This window comes from Euwallacea similis, unplaced genomic scaffold (genome assembly GCF_039881205.1).
Source record: "Euwallacea similis isolate ESF13 unplaced genomic scaffold, ESF131.1 scaffold_43, whole genome shotgun sequence".
In the NCBI taxonomy this organism is placed as follows: Eukaryota; Metazoa; Arthropoda; class Insecta; order Coleoptera; family Curculionidae; genus Euwallacea; species Euwallacea similis.
In genome coordinates this window covers 425233-439532 of record NW_027098668.1, presented here as the reverse complement: position 1 = coordinate 439532, position 14300 = coordinate 425233, and positions in this window count along the sequence as shown.

The window sequence follows — 14300 nt, the reverse complement described above, 5'->3', positions numbered from 1 at the left end:
GACCATCGGTTATTATTCAGAGAGGATTGTGACGTCAGCGTCTTCATCCGTATCATTGTCTTCTTGGACACCTACGAAACCAGTGGTTTTAAACATGTTGGTCAAAATCTCGGCTGGGTTGATAATTCGAGCTAAGTAACGAGCATGTGATAAATAATAAATAATTGCAGCCACATGAGAACAACAACCGACAGTACGCTTCTCATTTACGCAATCACAGCAATAATGGCTTAGACCCGATACATTATTTCGTTTTAGCGTATACTCGACGAAAGAAGTGTACGTTTTCCGATTGCAATGCCGAAAACGAGATTGTACTCTCAAAATACTTGCATTTTCCTTTAAGTAATCAACATTCAGGGAACCATCCTCGTTCGTTATCTCTGCTAAATAATATTTAGGTTGACCCAATGCGCCAATTGCACAAATGGAAAGCGTACTGTAATGTGGATAATGCACCATATGACATGTGGTGGTGGTGGTGCATTATCTACTCAAGAACAGTTCACTCCGAGAACCTGCACCGACAAGTGACACTCACATCAATGGCATTTGACGAGTGACAGGGGCGGAAATAGCGATAGGGTTAGTTAGCTATATAAACTCGCTATATAACGACCCTAAAAAATCTCTCTTATTATTTTGCTCTCTTCACCCTCTGGTCTTTTGGCTCTTTCACAGACTCTTGACTCTTGCTTTTCTCTTCGCGATCCTAAAAGTTCAGAGCTGTCTTGTAATAAAGTACCACAATTATCACCTTCCGTATAGTATATACAGTTTGTGATAATAATAGTTTTGTGTTAATAAAATAGTCAAGTAGTATTTGCACGTGTTTGTACCTAGGACTAGTATTTTGGCCGGGTTAGAATACTGTCGCTTCAGCGTGCCCACTTAGTAACGGGAATATAAATTCCCCCGTTAGCACCAATAGTACGCAGCGTTACCGCGAATCCAATCGGTATACGCAAATACCTAAAAACCTGAAGGATATGTCCTGCGTAATCTCGAACACATATGAACGAACCTAACCTCATTTCAAAATATAACTTTGTTTTCTTTAATTGTTAGTTGACTTTTGTTAAAGATGTCGGGTTTATAGGGGTTTGCATTTACTGATGGGATTCGGAGTAACACGGCGTGCTGTTGGTGCTAATGAGGTAATCTATATTTCCGTTACGAGGTGAACACGCTGAAGTAACCAGTATTCTAACCCGGCAAGGATACTAGTCCTAGATACAAAATATGCGCTGATACTGCTCGGCTATCTTTATTTACACAAAACTATGGCTACGTTTATTATCACAGTTTGTATATACTATACTGAAGGTGATAATCGTGGTACTCTATCTCGAGAGAGCTAAGAGAAAAATAAATAATAAGAGAGCTTTTAAAGGTTGTTTTGTGTTTATATAGCTAACGAACCCTTTCGCTATTTCTGCCCTTGCCATTCGTCAACTGTCACTCCTGTGAGTGTCACTTGTCGGTGCAGGTTCTCGGAGTGAACTGCTCTCGAGTGTATAATGCACCACAAAGATAGTCTTTGCCAAGGTTCCACGAACTTATATATTGGTCAGTTAAAGTGTTCTGGGCGCTAAAAATGGTGTTTACACTCGAACAAAAAGTTTTTATGGTTGAATCTTATTATCTGAATAGCCAGTTCCTAAGCGGAGAATGGGCTTATAAAATTCAACCGTGTCTTTAAGAGTTTTGTGAAAAGTTTCCCTACATTGCAGTGCTGGAAATGCAATTTTGTAACAATTTGAATTATATTGTGAAATTGTTTCGTGAAATGGGCAGTGTTAAAAAAAAATTGGAAAATGGTAGACCAATTAAGTGAACCCTTGAACTTGTTGAAGATGTGAGGCAAGTAATGGAAATAGTCTTCAGACTGAAAGAGACATACAAACGTACTTACACCTTTAACTTAGCAACACACATATCCGTGGAGCCTTGGAAAAGACTATTTTAAATAAAAACCAACTAATAATATAGGTAAACAGGGTTGTATTTTAGCACAACAGAGTTGTATTTTTAAATAGAGTTAAGTTCGCTCATTTATGTTCCAGATTTCGCAGAACATATCAAAGGCATACGAATTTGCTGTCAAATAACTCCATGGCCTACTTCATCTAAAATTTTTAGGACACACGGTAGAACCTGTTTATATGCGAAATATTCCTCACAATAAGAAAATAAGAGAAAACCGTATTGTAAACTGTTACCATGAGTAATTGAGGAGATCTTTTCCAATGAGCTTTATTCCATTTGTCTGCTTGTTAACAATTTTGTTCTATATGAAGTCATACAAGGTGTCCATTTTACGAGCTTAACCATGGGGATCTCGGTTATATAGAGATACTAGATCGGTTAAATTAGGGCAAAGTTGGGGACATTTTTGAGCTTTGTAAGATGCCGTTTGAAGAATTGCAAAATTCCGATTACTTCCGGAAATACAAGGGAAAATACGAAATTTTGAAAAAAGATTTTTATTTCTTTCTGAACTTATTTGAAGAGATAATTGAAAATGGCTGGCACATTGTCCTAGCTACTTCTTCTCCTCTACAACATGGCGGTTCCAATTTTGGAATTCGACGTTTTGATTTTCCGGAACCAACATCAACTTTGTTTTTTCTTATGGGCGTTTTCTTGGATTTTTTCATGTTTAAATTCATTTTTTTTTCTGGTTACTATGATATATCACATGTTAAGATTCAGACTTACAGTTTGGTGGAAATATCAAAAATCCTGTTTCTGCAAAGAGTGCCTTGGAAATAACAATCATGCTTTTGTTTCGATAAACAAATTTATGACATTCCGGCTGAATTTCGTTCAACGTTACATACGTTTGTAAATTTGGTATATCATTATCAAAATATGTTGAGTTTGGGGAGCTAATTTATTTAATCCCAAGTTATAATACAGACAAGCGACTAACAATTCAAGAACACTTCACTGCACTGTATCGTACTCCTTTGAAACCCGTTGAAAAAGAGCATGTGTTACTTCCTAGCGACCTTTTATAGTCTGTGACCGTGTTTTCTAGAAGGGCCTACCCTTCTCGAATTCGCCGGACAATGCAGGAAGATCCATGTACCGTCTAGGTAGTGGTGGAGAAAGAGAGCTAGAATGGCGCAAGTACAGTGAGCGAGAGAGCGTGAGACTCCCACCCAGTAACAGTCCCAACAAAATACCTTTTTTAATTGAAAAAAAACGAGATATGCTAGAAATTTATTACGCCTTTATCGTTATATCGAAATACCACCGTTTCTCCGCCTTGTGGTTATCTGTAGAGCATTCCTTTGTCAGTCGTTCGAGATTACGTGAAATCTAAGAAGCCGACCCAATGCACTAATTTTAAGAACGCACCAACAGGAAAGAACAAAAATCATATGTGGAGTACGAAACCTCAAAAAAACCATGTAAACACTACATTTTATCCCAAAACAATTTTCTGAAAAAGCTCGCGTGGCTGAATCGCCAGTAGATTTTTCAAACTGTTTTTTTCCGATGATGTTATGGAACATATTGTCTATCAAACAAATTTTTACGGTTCGCAAAAAAAATCAGCACCTCAATTTTACTATGAACGAACTTTACGTTTTTTTTGGTGCTCTCTTACTTAGTGGTTACTCTAAATATCCAAACAAATGCACATTCTGAAATTCCACTAATGACGTTCCGGTTATTTTCAGAATTTTATGAGACTCAGTAGGTTTGAGCAACTTCTAAGACATCTGCATTTCAATGGTGGCAACAGTGCCAACAATACCGACAGACTTTTCAAACTAAAACCGCTTATTGACTCACTAAATGAAAATTTCTGTCAATATGGCGGACTTGACGAATACTTATCAATTGATGAGAGTATGATTCCTTATTACGGAAAGCACTACGCGAAACGGTATATAAAAGGTAAACCCATAAAATTTGGGCATAAAACTGGGCATTTTGTCAAAATAGCAGATATATGATTGTATTCCAAATTTATATGGGTAAAACTAAGGACGAAAGGTAGTTCGATTTAGGGGGAGATGTGGTATTATCTCTGATAAAATTAGCAAAACTTGAAGAAACTACTGGGCATAAGCTCTATTTTGATAATTATTTTACTGGCAGTGGTTTATTGTCTTACTTGTCTGATCACAACGTTTATGCCACAGGAACAATGCGTTAAAATAGATTGGAAGGTCGTTTCTTTCCAGACTCAGCATCTTGAAAAAAAAGACCCAGAGGATCATATGAATTTTTTTTAACTAATATGATAAGATTATGATGGCACAATGGAAAGACGACAAAGTGGTAACTATTACGTCTATTATTTTGAAGATCAGTCAATATCAAATACCAAATGTTGGTGTAGAGAAACCAAATCTAAACAAAATCTTCCACAGCCTAAAATCATTTCAAATTATAACAAACAACAAATGGGTGGAGTGAATAAAATTGATGGTTTGGTAGCTGCATACTGATTACAAAGAAAATGGTATTGGCCCATCTTTTTATATTTATTCGAAGTGAACGGCTGGCTAATTATGAAAAAGCTTAGGTCTGAAGATCCAAATTGCGGAAATTTGTTGACGTTTAGACGGTACCGGGAATGTAATTAATTAACTCGCCCAGGTGGGTTTGTGGTCAGTAAAACCGCCGCTGCTAAGGAATATTGAATTTTACGAAAGAGATTGTTCTTCAGGAAATTAAGTTGTATCAGCTGAATTTATAATTAGGACAGAAACAATAAACTGTGATAAAAAAAGTGCTCACAATTCGAAACGGTTGTTTAAAAGGTAATAATTACAAAGATGTAGCATAATAATTGGTTATAATTAATAACCTGGCATGCATGTAAATTAAATTAATCCAGTATTTTTTTAACGCAATAACATAAAAACGTCCGTTTGTTGACCACAGAGAGGTGCCAAATTTGTTTTCCCTGCTCGTTCATTCAAAATTAGTTTTAAAAATTCAGGTTAAGGGGTGTGCATGAAGTATAGGAAAATATACGGAGTGCCTCCAGAAGGGCGGTGGTGTTCCTAAACTATTTCTGCAAGCGTGTTCCTCAGCTGCCTTAAACTGTTTTTGAATCATATGGAATAGTATATATTTTAATTGTTTTTATAATATAAAAGCGAGATCGACATTAAAAAAAACAGATACTGATTTTCGCTCTCCTAGTGGCGCGACGAATGCTCATCAAAGGAGGGAATCCTTAGGATTTACCAGTAGCTGCCTAATACTATGTTATTGAATGATATGGCTATGTTATGAATACTATGTTATGAAATGTGAAACAAGCCTCAAAACCTTATTAAGCACATAATAATTTATCGGGCAAAGAGAAATAATTGCAATACATTTACATTTTTAAGTTAGTCATGTGAGCCCTGCAGCACAACTTTAGCACGCAAAAAGCACTTAGTAAGCATAGATGTCAATTACTTTTTTAAAAGGTTTTCAGATTCTTTTCCAAGCAATTATTGTTATTAATTGCTCGACTTATATTTCCAATTGTCCAATTGCTCTAGGCCAGTATTGTTGTCTTTTAAACCGTAAACGGTACAAGTTCGGTTAAATTAGACAAAAGTTGTCAAATTTGATTACAAGTTAAGATCTTGAGGCACTTTCATCGAAATTTCTTCGGTTTCTGAAACATTAGGAAAATACGAAATTTTGCCAAAAACGTTTTTTGTAAATAAACCGAAAACTAAAGATTTTCGAAAAAAGTTTTTCCTACAACATTTTATTGGGTTTTAAAGCTCTACATATTAATGTTAAATTTTAAAAAATAGCACTTTTAGTTTCTGAGATATTGACAATAACTTCAATTTTTAAAATACGGACCTACATTTATTGTTTGCTATTTTAAATCCATATTTTATCCTAATTTCACTGATGTGTCACATGTTTACATTTATTAACGTCTCGTTAGAAAAATTACTGACAATATAAATCAAATATCAAATATATTATTAGGGTGAACCAAAAGTTCGTGTGTTCCTTGCGTCGTTTCAGTTTGTGCAGTTTTTTGAAGTCAATAAAATTACATTATACGCAAGTGTTACATAATATTACTTTGTATCGTTTGAAAAGATCTTTTATATTTACTTGTTAGCTACAATTAATTTATTGTTTATTTAATTTATTTCCGTTGAAGTAAAAACATGGGAAATTTTGAAATTCGAGTACTTTTATGTCACTACTGGAGGCAAGAGAATAAAGCTAGTGACGAAGGTTCAAAGAAAATATGCGAAGTAGAAAAAGAAGATGTAGTTTTAGTTCGTACAGCGCAAAAATGATTTAAAAGGTTCAACGAAGAACACACAGACATCAGAGATGAGCCATGTTCGCGTCGTCCTATCACTGTGAATACTGAAGCCATCCATGAAGCCGTTGTCAAAGCCAATCCATCAACCAGTACACACACGCAGATTGTCGGCTGAATTCAATATTCCGCAAACATCAGTTGTTCGACATTTTAACATTATTAGAAAAGTCAACAGGCGCTGTCGAAAAGTGCCTCATGATTTAATGGAAAATCGAGCCCAAAATTGTGTAGACACGTGCGAAAATTGTCGGAAAATCCGCACGACGACCGTTTTATCCGCCAAATTGTTACTTGTGATGAGAAGTGTGTTTTTACTTCAGCAACCTAGACAAGCAAAATCAATGACTGAATCCCGAACAAATGGCTGGTAACTGGTAACCAAACGAGACCGGTTTCCCAGGAAGATTTTATCGTGCATTTGGTGGAATTTTGAAGGTGTAATTCCCTTTGAACTTGTTCCAAACGATCGTACCATCGACGCATACCGTTATTGTGCTCAACTCAGCCGAATGTACGCAGAGTTAGGTTGGAAGTAACCAGCATTGGTCAATCGAAAGCGAGTACTTCTGCAGCAAAACTGTAACACCAAACCGCACACGAACCAAGGAAAAAATCAAAGAACTCGACGCGATCGAACTTCTACCACATCCAGCATACAGCTCGGTCCTTGCGCAATTCGACCGTCACCTTTTTCACTCAATGGCACACTTCCTGCGAAGTTGCAGCTTCGATAACTAAGGTTCGTTTATATTGGAACAGATTTGCTTAGTAATTAAAAGTTAGCGGATCGCTAAGGGGTTAGTGCCAAGAGTTGTGGTGCACATATTGCATTTATTTGTATTGTAGCGTTAACGCGATTTGGTCGAAATGGCGATATCAAAATTGTCCAGAAAATTAATATTGTTTGAAAATTCGACGGCTTTTCTCTACGACGTACCAAAATCTTATAGATCTTGTTCAGTTTATGATTTTAACTAACAAAAAGCGGAATGTGTTTATTCGTAAATCGTGGTACCAAGATGTTGATTAGACGTGGCCTAATTCTTGATACGTCTAGTTAGCAATGGACTGGATGCTTGCGAAGGACCACCCTGAGTTCGCGGTCTCAGAGACACTGTGTTCGTGCAAATGAAGAAAACAAAAACCCTTTTTAACGGTAACGAAGGTTTATTGCTTACAAACAATTTCGAGTAATTTAGCAAAAAAATAACAACTTTTCGTGACAAGTTAACTAGTGTACTAATTAACCGTGTATAGGAACCGTGAGTAAAAAATCGCGTACGAGTAACGTGCAAAGTACGGAGTTAAGAGTCGACGGAGACGCACAAGAAGAGAGCGAATTTTCTTCTTGCAAAATCTTAAATACTAAAGTTAATGGTAAGCGTACATAGGCTTACCAGAAACTAAGAGGTCATCATCGGCACTTCTTCTAGATTTGTCCTTGTGACTTGCCTAACTTTAACAATATAATTGGGTTTTATTGGAGGGCGTTTATGACCAGCATCGAGAACGTGTCTAAATTCTAGTACGCACAAAAGGTCGGCGAGGAGTTTTATTACATAGTTAGTCTAAGATCAAACGAAATGCGAATCAACATCTGGTCATACGGGCAAAGTGGCAAGAGAAACGAGTAATGTCCATAGGCGTAGCACACGGGTTCCTTACATACTAGTCACAGATTTAATACAAGGCTTATGAAGAATACAACTTATCGAACTAATAGATTAAATTATTTATCGGATATTCTGTCCTCTACAAAAGCCCTAACAGAATGAACATGGTAAATTTAACAATTTATAACTTCAAGCTCGCTTATACAACGACAAATTTTTTGCGAATATTTACGTATGACTGAACAGTCATTCAATTGCTTACTTTCCAAGCTAGAAGAAAGGCTAACAAAAGTAACTACTAATTTATGGAACCGATAAATCCTGAACTTTTTATCACTCTCTGAGCTAAGTAAAACCGAATTAAAGTAAGTTATATTTTCGTGAACCGATACGGACTTTTAAAAAAAAACCACTAAGACACAAAATTGGTTTTATATATTAACTTCAAAAATTATAGTAAATGTGAACATCAGAACAACAGGAATAATAATAATAATTTACATCGAGCTTAGAACTATTTATATTTTAATACTGTTTATGTCAGCAGAAATGACAATGGCGTTGTTGGCTTATAGCGATGCATCTAGTATGTTCCATCATATAACTCTTCCTCCCTAAGTTCCAGCTTCTCAGGCTAGACGTGGAAGTTGGATAACCTCATGTGGAGACTCTGGTTTCGGCAGGTTTTTTCCTTTGAATCCTTGACAATAATATTCTTCTCCAAATGGCAGCTACACAACAACCTATCATCAGAGCATGTATAAATATAGTCCATATACTTGGCGAGGTGGAGATTTCGTCACTCATTAAGGCAGGTCGGATCTGTTCCTGAAAAACTTCACTATTTAGTTTATGGAAATCATCTAACTTTAACTCCGGCAAATGTACACTTAAGTTCAATATGTGTTAGATTTAATAGTTTTTGTTTAAGTCCGGAAATAAGGTTGTGAACTTGACATCACATTATTGAGTTTATTATGCACAAATTTATCACTAATGGCAATTTGGTATCCTACAGGAAGTTGACATAAAAATGTTCCCTTTATTTTCTTTGCTTCATTCTGTCCTCCTTGACAGGATATCCATACTATTTCTTTCGTTGGACACGCCAGGATCCATATATTTGTGTTACCCAACTAATTGAGTAATACTTCGGTGATTTTAGCTTCTACTTGGTTACAAGTGGATATGGTTTTATCAGAGTTCAACAGCTTAACTTTAGAAGGGGCATTATCTTGAATTTCTATCAGATCTTCTCTAGAACACAGGTAAAGTTCTGGTGTGACTTTTTGACATTCCTTCTTACAATAGCTATAGTACAATGGACTGATTAAGAGAAATTTATTTCGTATTACAACCTTAAACAGATCTTTCACATACACAGGGATAGAATACAAGTGAAAGTAACTAAAGGATTAATTATGAACAATCGGGACGTGGAGGATGTACGTAATTCTATTATTCGAAATGAAACATTCAATATTAATCATTTTTTCAAATAATGGAGTGTTTTTAATTGTTACAGTTAAAGGGAGTTGAGTCTTTCCTAATTGATTCTGAAGAATATACAATTCATTGTAAAGATCCCTTGTTTCAATTATACTAGGGTGCATAATTTTGAGCTTAGCAAACGCTATTGAGTTTTCCATATCTTGAAGAATAGAGTTAATTAACTCGTATATGTCAACAATTTCGTTAATTATTTCCTTTAGAAATACATAGTTTCTGCTATCTATTACATCTCTTACATATGGTAAAACTTGATTCATTTTTCCCTCAATTAATTTGTCGTTTTTATACAGGATTCGCCATTACTCCGGCCTTGGTTCCTGGTGTCTTTGTATAAATATCAATATGAAATGTTTAGTACAGTATTCATTTATATTGGAAAGCTGCATGATTTAATAATATTTTTGTTTATACAGAGTGTTCCGTTTTCGCTGGGCAGCATAAAGTTATACTTTTTTAAATAGCAACCCATAATTTTTTTACACCATTTAATGAAGCCTAAATTTAGAAGAAAAATACATTAAAAATTTTTTAAATTGGTTGCGACGTTGCCATATTAGAGCAATTTCTTTAAAAATGCAGCATCAGAAAAAAATGATCACAAAACTGATGTTTTTTGAAATTTTAAAATTTGTTTTTGTAAAGTAGTAAATGAAAGTCAGAGGTACTTAAAAACTTTAAAATATTTTCTTAATGCACCATATTTTTTTTGTATAAGAGCGCTAATTTGCAAATTTTACAAATTACTGAAACTCATTTTTTTCAAACGGTACCCATGATTTTTTTCAAATCTTTCTAATGTAGTTTTTAATTCTCTACTAATTTGCAATAACATCTTTTCATCTAACATTTACAGGTATGGAGATATTTACAAAATTTCAATCAAATTGCAACAGGTATTATTATAATCTAACAGGTTTATTCTAGTAGGCTTTGCTTCTATTTAACAAAAGTATAAGTTACTTATTTTATTTAGTTGTCATATTACCTGTCACTACCTTCTGCATCATTAACTTACAATTAAAATGAATTTTCTACAAAACGAATTAGTGGACATTGTGTTTATTTTGGGTGAATGAGAAAAAAATTGATAAAATTAATAAAAAAATTAAAGCATTTTTTTAATTTTACTGTTTTTTATTATTCTTTAGTTTAACTAAAGTTTACTTTATGAATATTTCTAAAACTGTAAATCTTAATTATAATAATGTCTGTTGCAATTTGATTGAAATTTTGTAAATATCTCCACAACTGTAAATGTTAGATAAAAAGATGTTATTGCAAATTAATAGAGAATTAAAAACTACATTAGAAAGACTTGAAAAAAATCATGGGTACCATTTGAAAAAAATGAGTTTCAGTAATTTGTAAAATTTGCAAATTATTGCTCTTATACAAAAAAAGTATGGTGCATTAAGAAAATATTTTAAAGTTTTTAAGTACCTCTGACTTTCATTTACTACTTTACAAAAACAAATTTTCAAATTTCAAAAAACATTAGTTTTGTGATCATTTTTTTCTGATGCTGCATTTTTAAAGAAATTGCTCTAATATGGCAACGCCGCAACCAGTTTAAAAAATGTTTAATGTATTTTTCTTCTAAATTTAGGCTTCATGGTGTAAAAAACATTATGGGTTGCTATTTAAAAAAGTATAACTTTATGCTGCCCAGCGAAAACGGAACACTCTGTATAAACAAAAATATTATTAAATCATGCAGCTTTCCAATATAAATGAATACTGTACTAAACATTTCATATTAATATTTATACAAAGACACCAGGAACCAAGGCCGGAGTAATGGCGAACCCTGTATAACTGTAAGAAAGTTTGATTAAATTTCTCTAATACAGTTAAAAATAATGTGCCTTGAGTTAGAATTCTTGCTTGTAAATTTCTTTAATTTATTTGGAGATTGTTTATCAGCTTATCGTATCTTTCTCCGTCAGATGCATCTAAATTTCCCGTTATAGTTTTGAATATTGTATCTATGCCATTTACTAATTCACATTTTATTCTGGGATAGCTTGGTATAATTCTATTTAATTTCCTTTCTACTCTTTCTCAAACGAATTTTAATATTTCTAGAAAATTTTTAAATTCATCCAAATATGGTTTCAAATGATTAATCGTGTCTAGTGTTTCTGTCACGTTTGTTGTCCTTACTCTTAGTATGTTCATTTGGTGAACAATTGGATTTAAATCATAATAATGTATCATTGCGTGAGTATTTTCAATAATTTTTGCATTTCCGATTTTAAAAGGTATGATACCGGGGTTATCTTTTAATTCTGTTATCTTGACATTTTCCTGTGTTGAAGTTCCGCGTGCATCGGTCAAAATGCTAAAATATAACGTTTTAAATTAGTCAGAGTGTAGATGGATAATTTTAATTTACGTATTACAGTAGAGACAATAGAATTTAAATTATTACTTTGTTTCGAAACTCTATCTGTTCCTAAACGGTCTTTTAACGTTATCCATATGAACCTTTTTTTGTTTCATACTGGTAATTGTCTTACGAACAGGGTTTATAGATTTTAACTGTATCGGAGATCTAAATGTATTGCCTAATTTTTGTCGCGTATTTTCTTTAATGTAAACCTCTCTTGTGGGTTCGAATAAAGACGAATTATCCCTACCTTCATTTATTTTTCCTATTACTTTTCCCTTATTTTCAACTAGCCTTTGATTTATTTTAGAGTATAATAACTTAGTTCTATCTTTGTGCTCCGTCACATAATTGGACATTAATCATTTGATCTAATTTAATATTAAAAGGATCTTCGGTAAAACTTGGATATCACGGAAACCACTTAGAGCGTTACTTTTTTTTCCCGTAATCTACTTGCTTAGTAGTTCACCAATATGTTTTTTTTTTGGTGTGGAAATGCTTTGTTCAAAAGTTTACTTTTCCACATTTATTTCAATACTTGACTCTTACGGGACCGTGGAGCGAACAGAGGTGCTGGATGGGATAAATAAAAATAAATTGATGTAAGTTGAGGTTCAGGTTAGTTCAGGTTGAGTTGCAAGCGGACCACGGTCGAAGACGGACGTGCGGAAGTGAGTTCCTGAGATAACAGCAAATAGTTTTTGCATAGACAGCGTAAAGCAGCGTTTCTCAATGCTAAGTGCAGAGAATAGCGTTTTAGGTGTGCGAAAACTAAAACAGTCCCCACCACCGGCATGTGTGCTCAACTTGGCGACTTTTCACGTGACCAACTTTCAGCGTTCCGCAAAATTATTAACGTTATTTTCTGTTTTAGCGTTTTGGAGTGGACTTGCGAAAAAGAAGAACTACTGATAAACTTATCAAGGAGCACTTAAAATCTCTGAGGCACTCGGAGCCTCGGGAGCCCCTGGTGTAGCCATGCAGGCCCAGGACCTAAAAACGGGAGGACCATCAGGAAAGAAAGGAGGAAGTTGCGCCGCGCCCAAGGCGCACTTGAGGGAGAAGAGGGAACTTACAGTAAGGATGAGAAAGGAGTGCTAGGGACCAAGACGTACAGGGCCGTCCTGGAGCGGGCGAACAGAATGCTCGCGATCAGGGTGTCCTGCGTGTATCGAACGGTCCGTGTGCGGCGGTGTGGGCACTGGCCAAGATCCCGCCGATCAGATTGCGTGTAGAAGAGATGAGAATGGTGTGGGAAAGAGAAAAAGGTATCAGAAATGAGGCCAGATAATGGGTGATAATGGGAGAATGAATGGGCTATGTATGATGGGTGGATGAAGGTCTTTGTTCCGAGCATAAGATGTTGGGTCGAATGTGAATGGACGAGGATCGGGTATGAACTGACGGAGGTATTTACTGGACACGGTGTGTTCGGGAAACACCTGCACAGAATAGGTGTTGAAGGGAGTGACGGCTGCTGGTTCTGCGAGGAGCCGAGAGTCGTGGATACCCTGGAGCATATACTCTGGGGATGCCCGAAGTAGGAGGCTGAGCGAACCGAGGCTAAGGGGGCTGGACTCAACCTGGACCGAGGGACGATTGGCAGCGAACTTGTGGAAAAGGAGAGTAAGTGGAAAGCGTTTGAATGTATGTTATATAAGATTATGTGCAAGAAGAATGAGAGGGAGCGCATCAGGAGAAAAAGGCTGGAGGAGCGGACTGCAGATTGAAGGACCAGGCGCCCCGAAGGAATGCTGACCAGGCGATACCGGGGCCATAAGAAGAGAGGAGGTGGTTTTAGTGGGTAGGCCGACGACGTAATGGTCGGTCAAATCCCACACTACCCGGCCGCGGGACTACCAGGCCGGGTGTCTTTGGAAGATTTCCACCTCCTCGGGCACAAAAAAAAAGGTAAGTTTAGGTAAATTTAGGTAAGTATATAGCACCCTCCCGAGGTGTCTCCACCTTGACGTGGTGGGAGGGCTTGAGGGTCCCTGCGACCCCAGGAGCCATGCCGGTGGGTGCAACTGTGCCGGACGGGTCCTGGGAGAGGGACCGGACAAAGAGAAGCACAAAGACAAGGAATGGGAATGAGTGAAACGGAAAACACTGTACCCCAGGCGGGTGATAATCCCGCCACCGGTTCCGACCGGGTGGAAGCCCCGGTGGCCGGTGCTGGCCCCACGGATTCTGGGGGGGGCCAAGTACACTCAAGGTACCCGCAGTGGTACAGCGAAAGGTATGGGGAGAGAAGACTATCCGAACCTTCGGCGGGAATACAATGGAGGGAGGATAGGGACAAACAGGCACAAGAAAAACAATCACAGGATGTGGATACAAATAAGGAACATGCAACACAAAGTAAAACACAAGCACATGCAAAAGAATTAAAGATAGAATTAAATAAACAAGTATTCTGGAATCTAAATATACAAAAGGAGGAAAGGAGAAGAAATTCGGA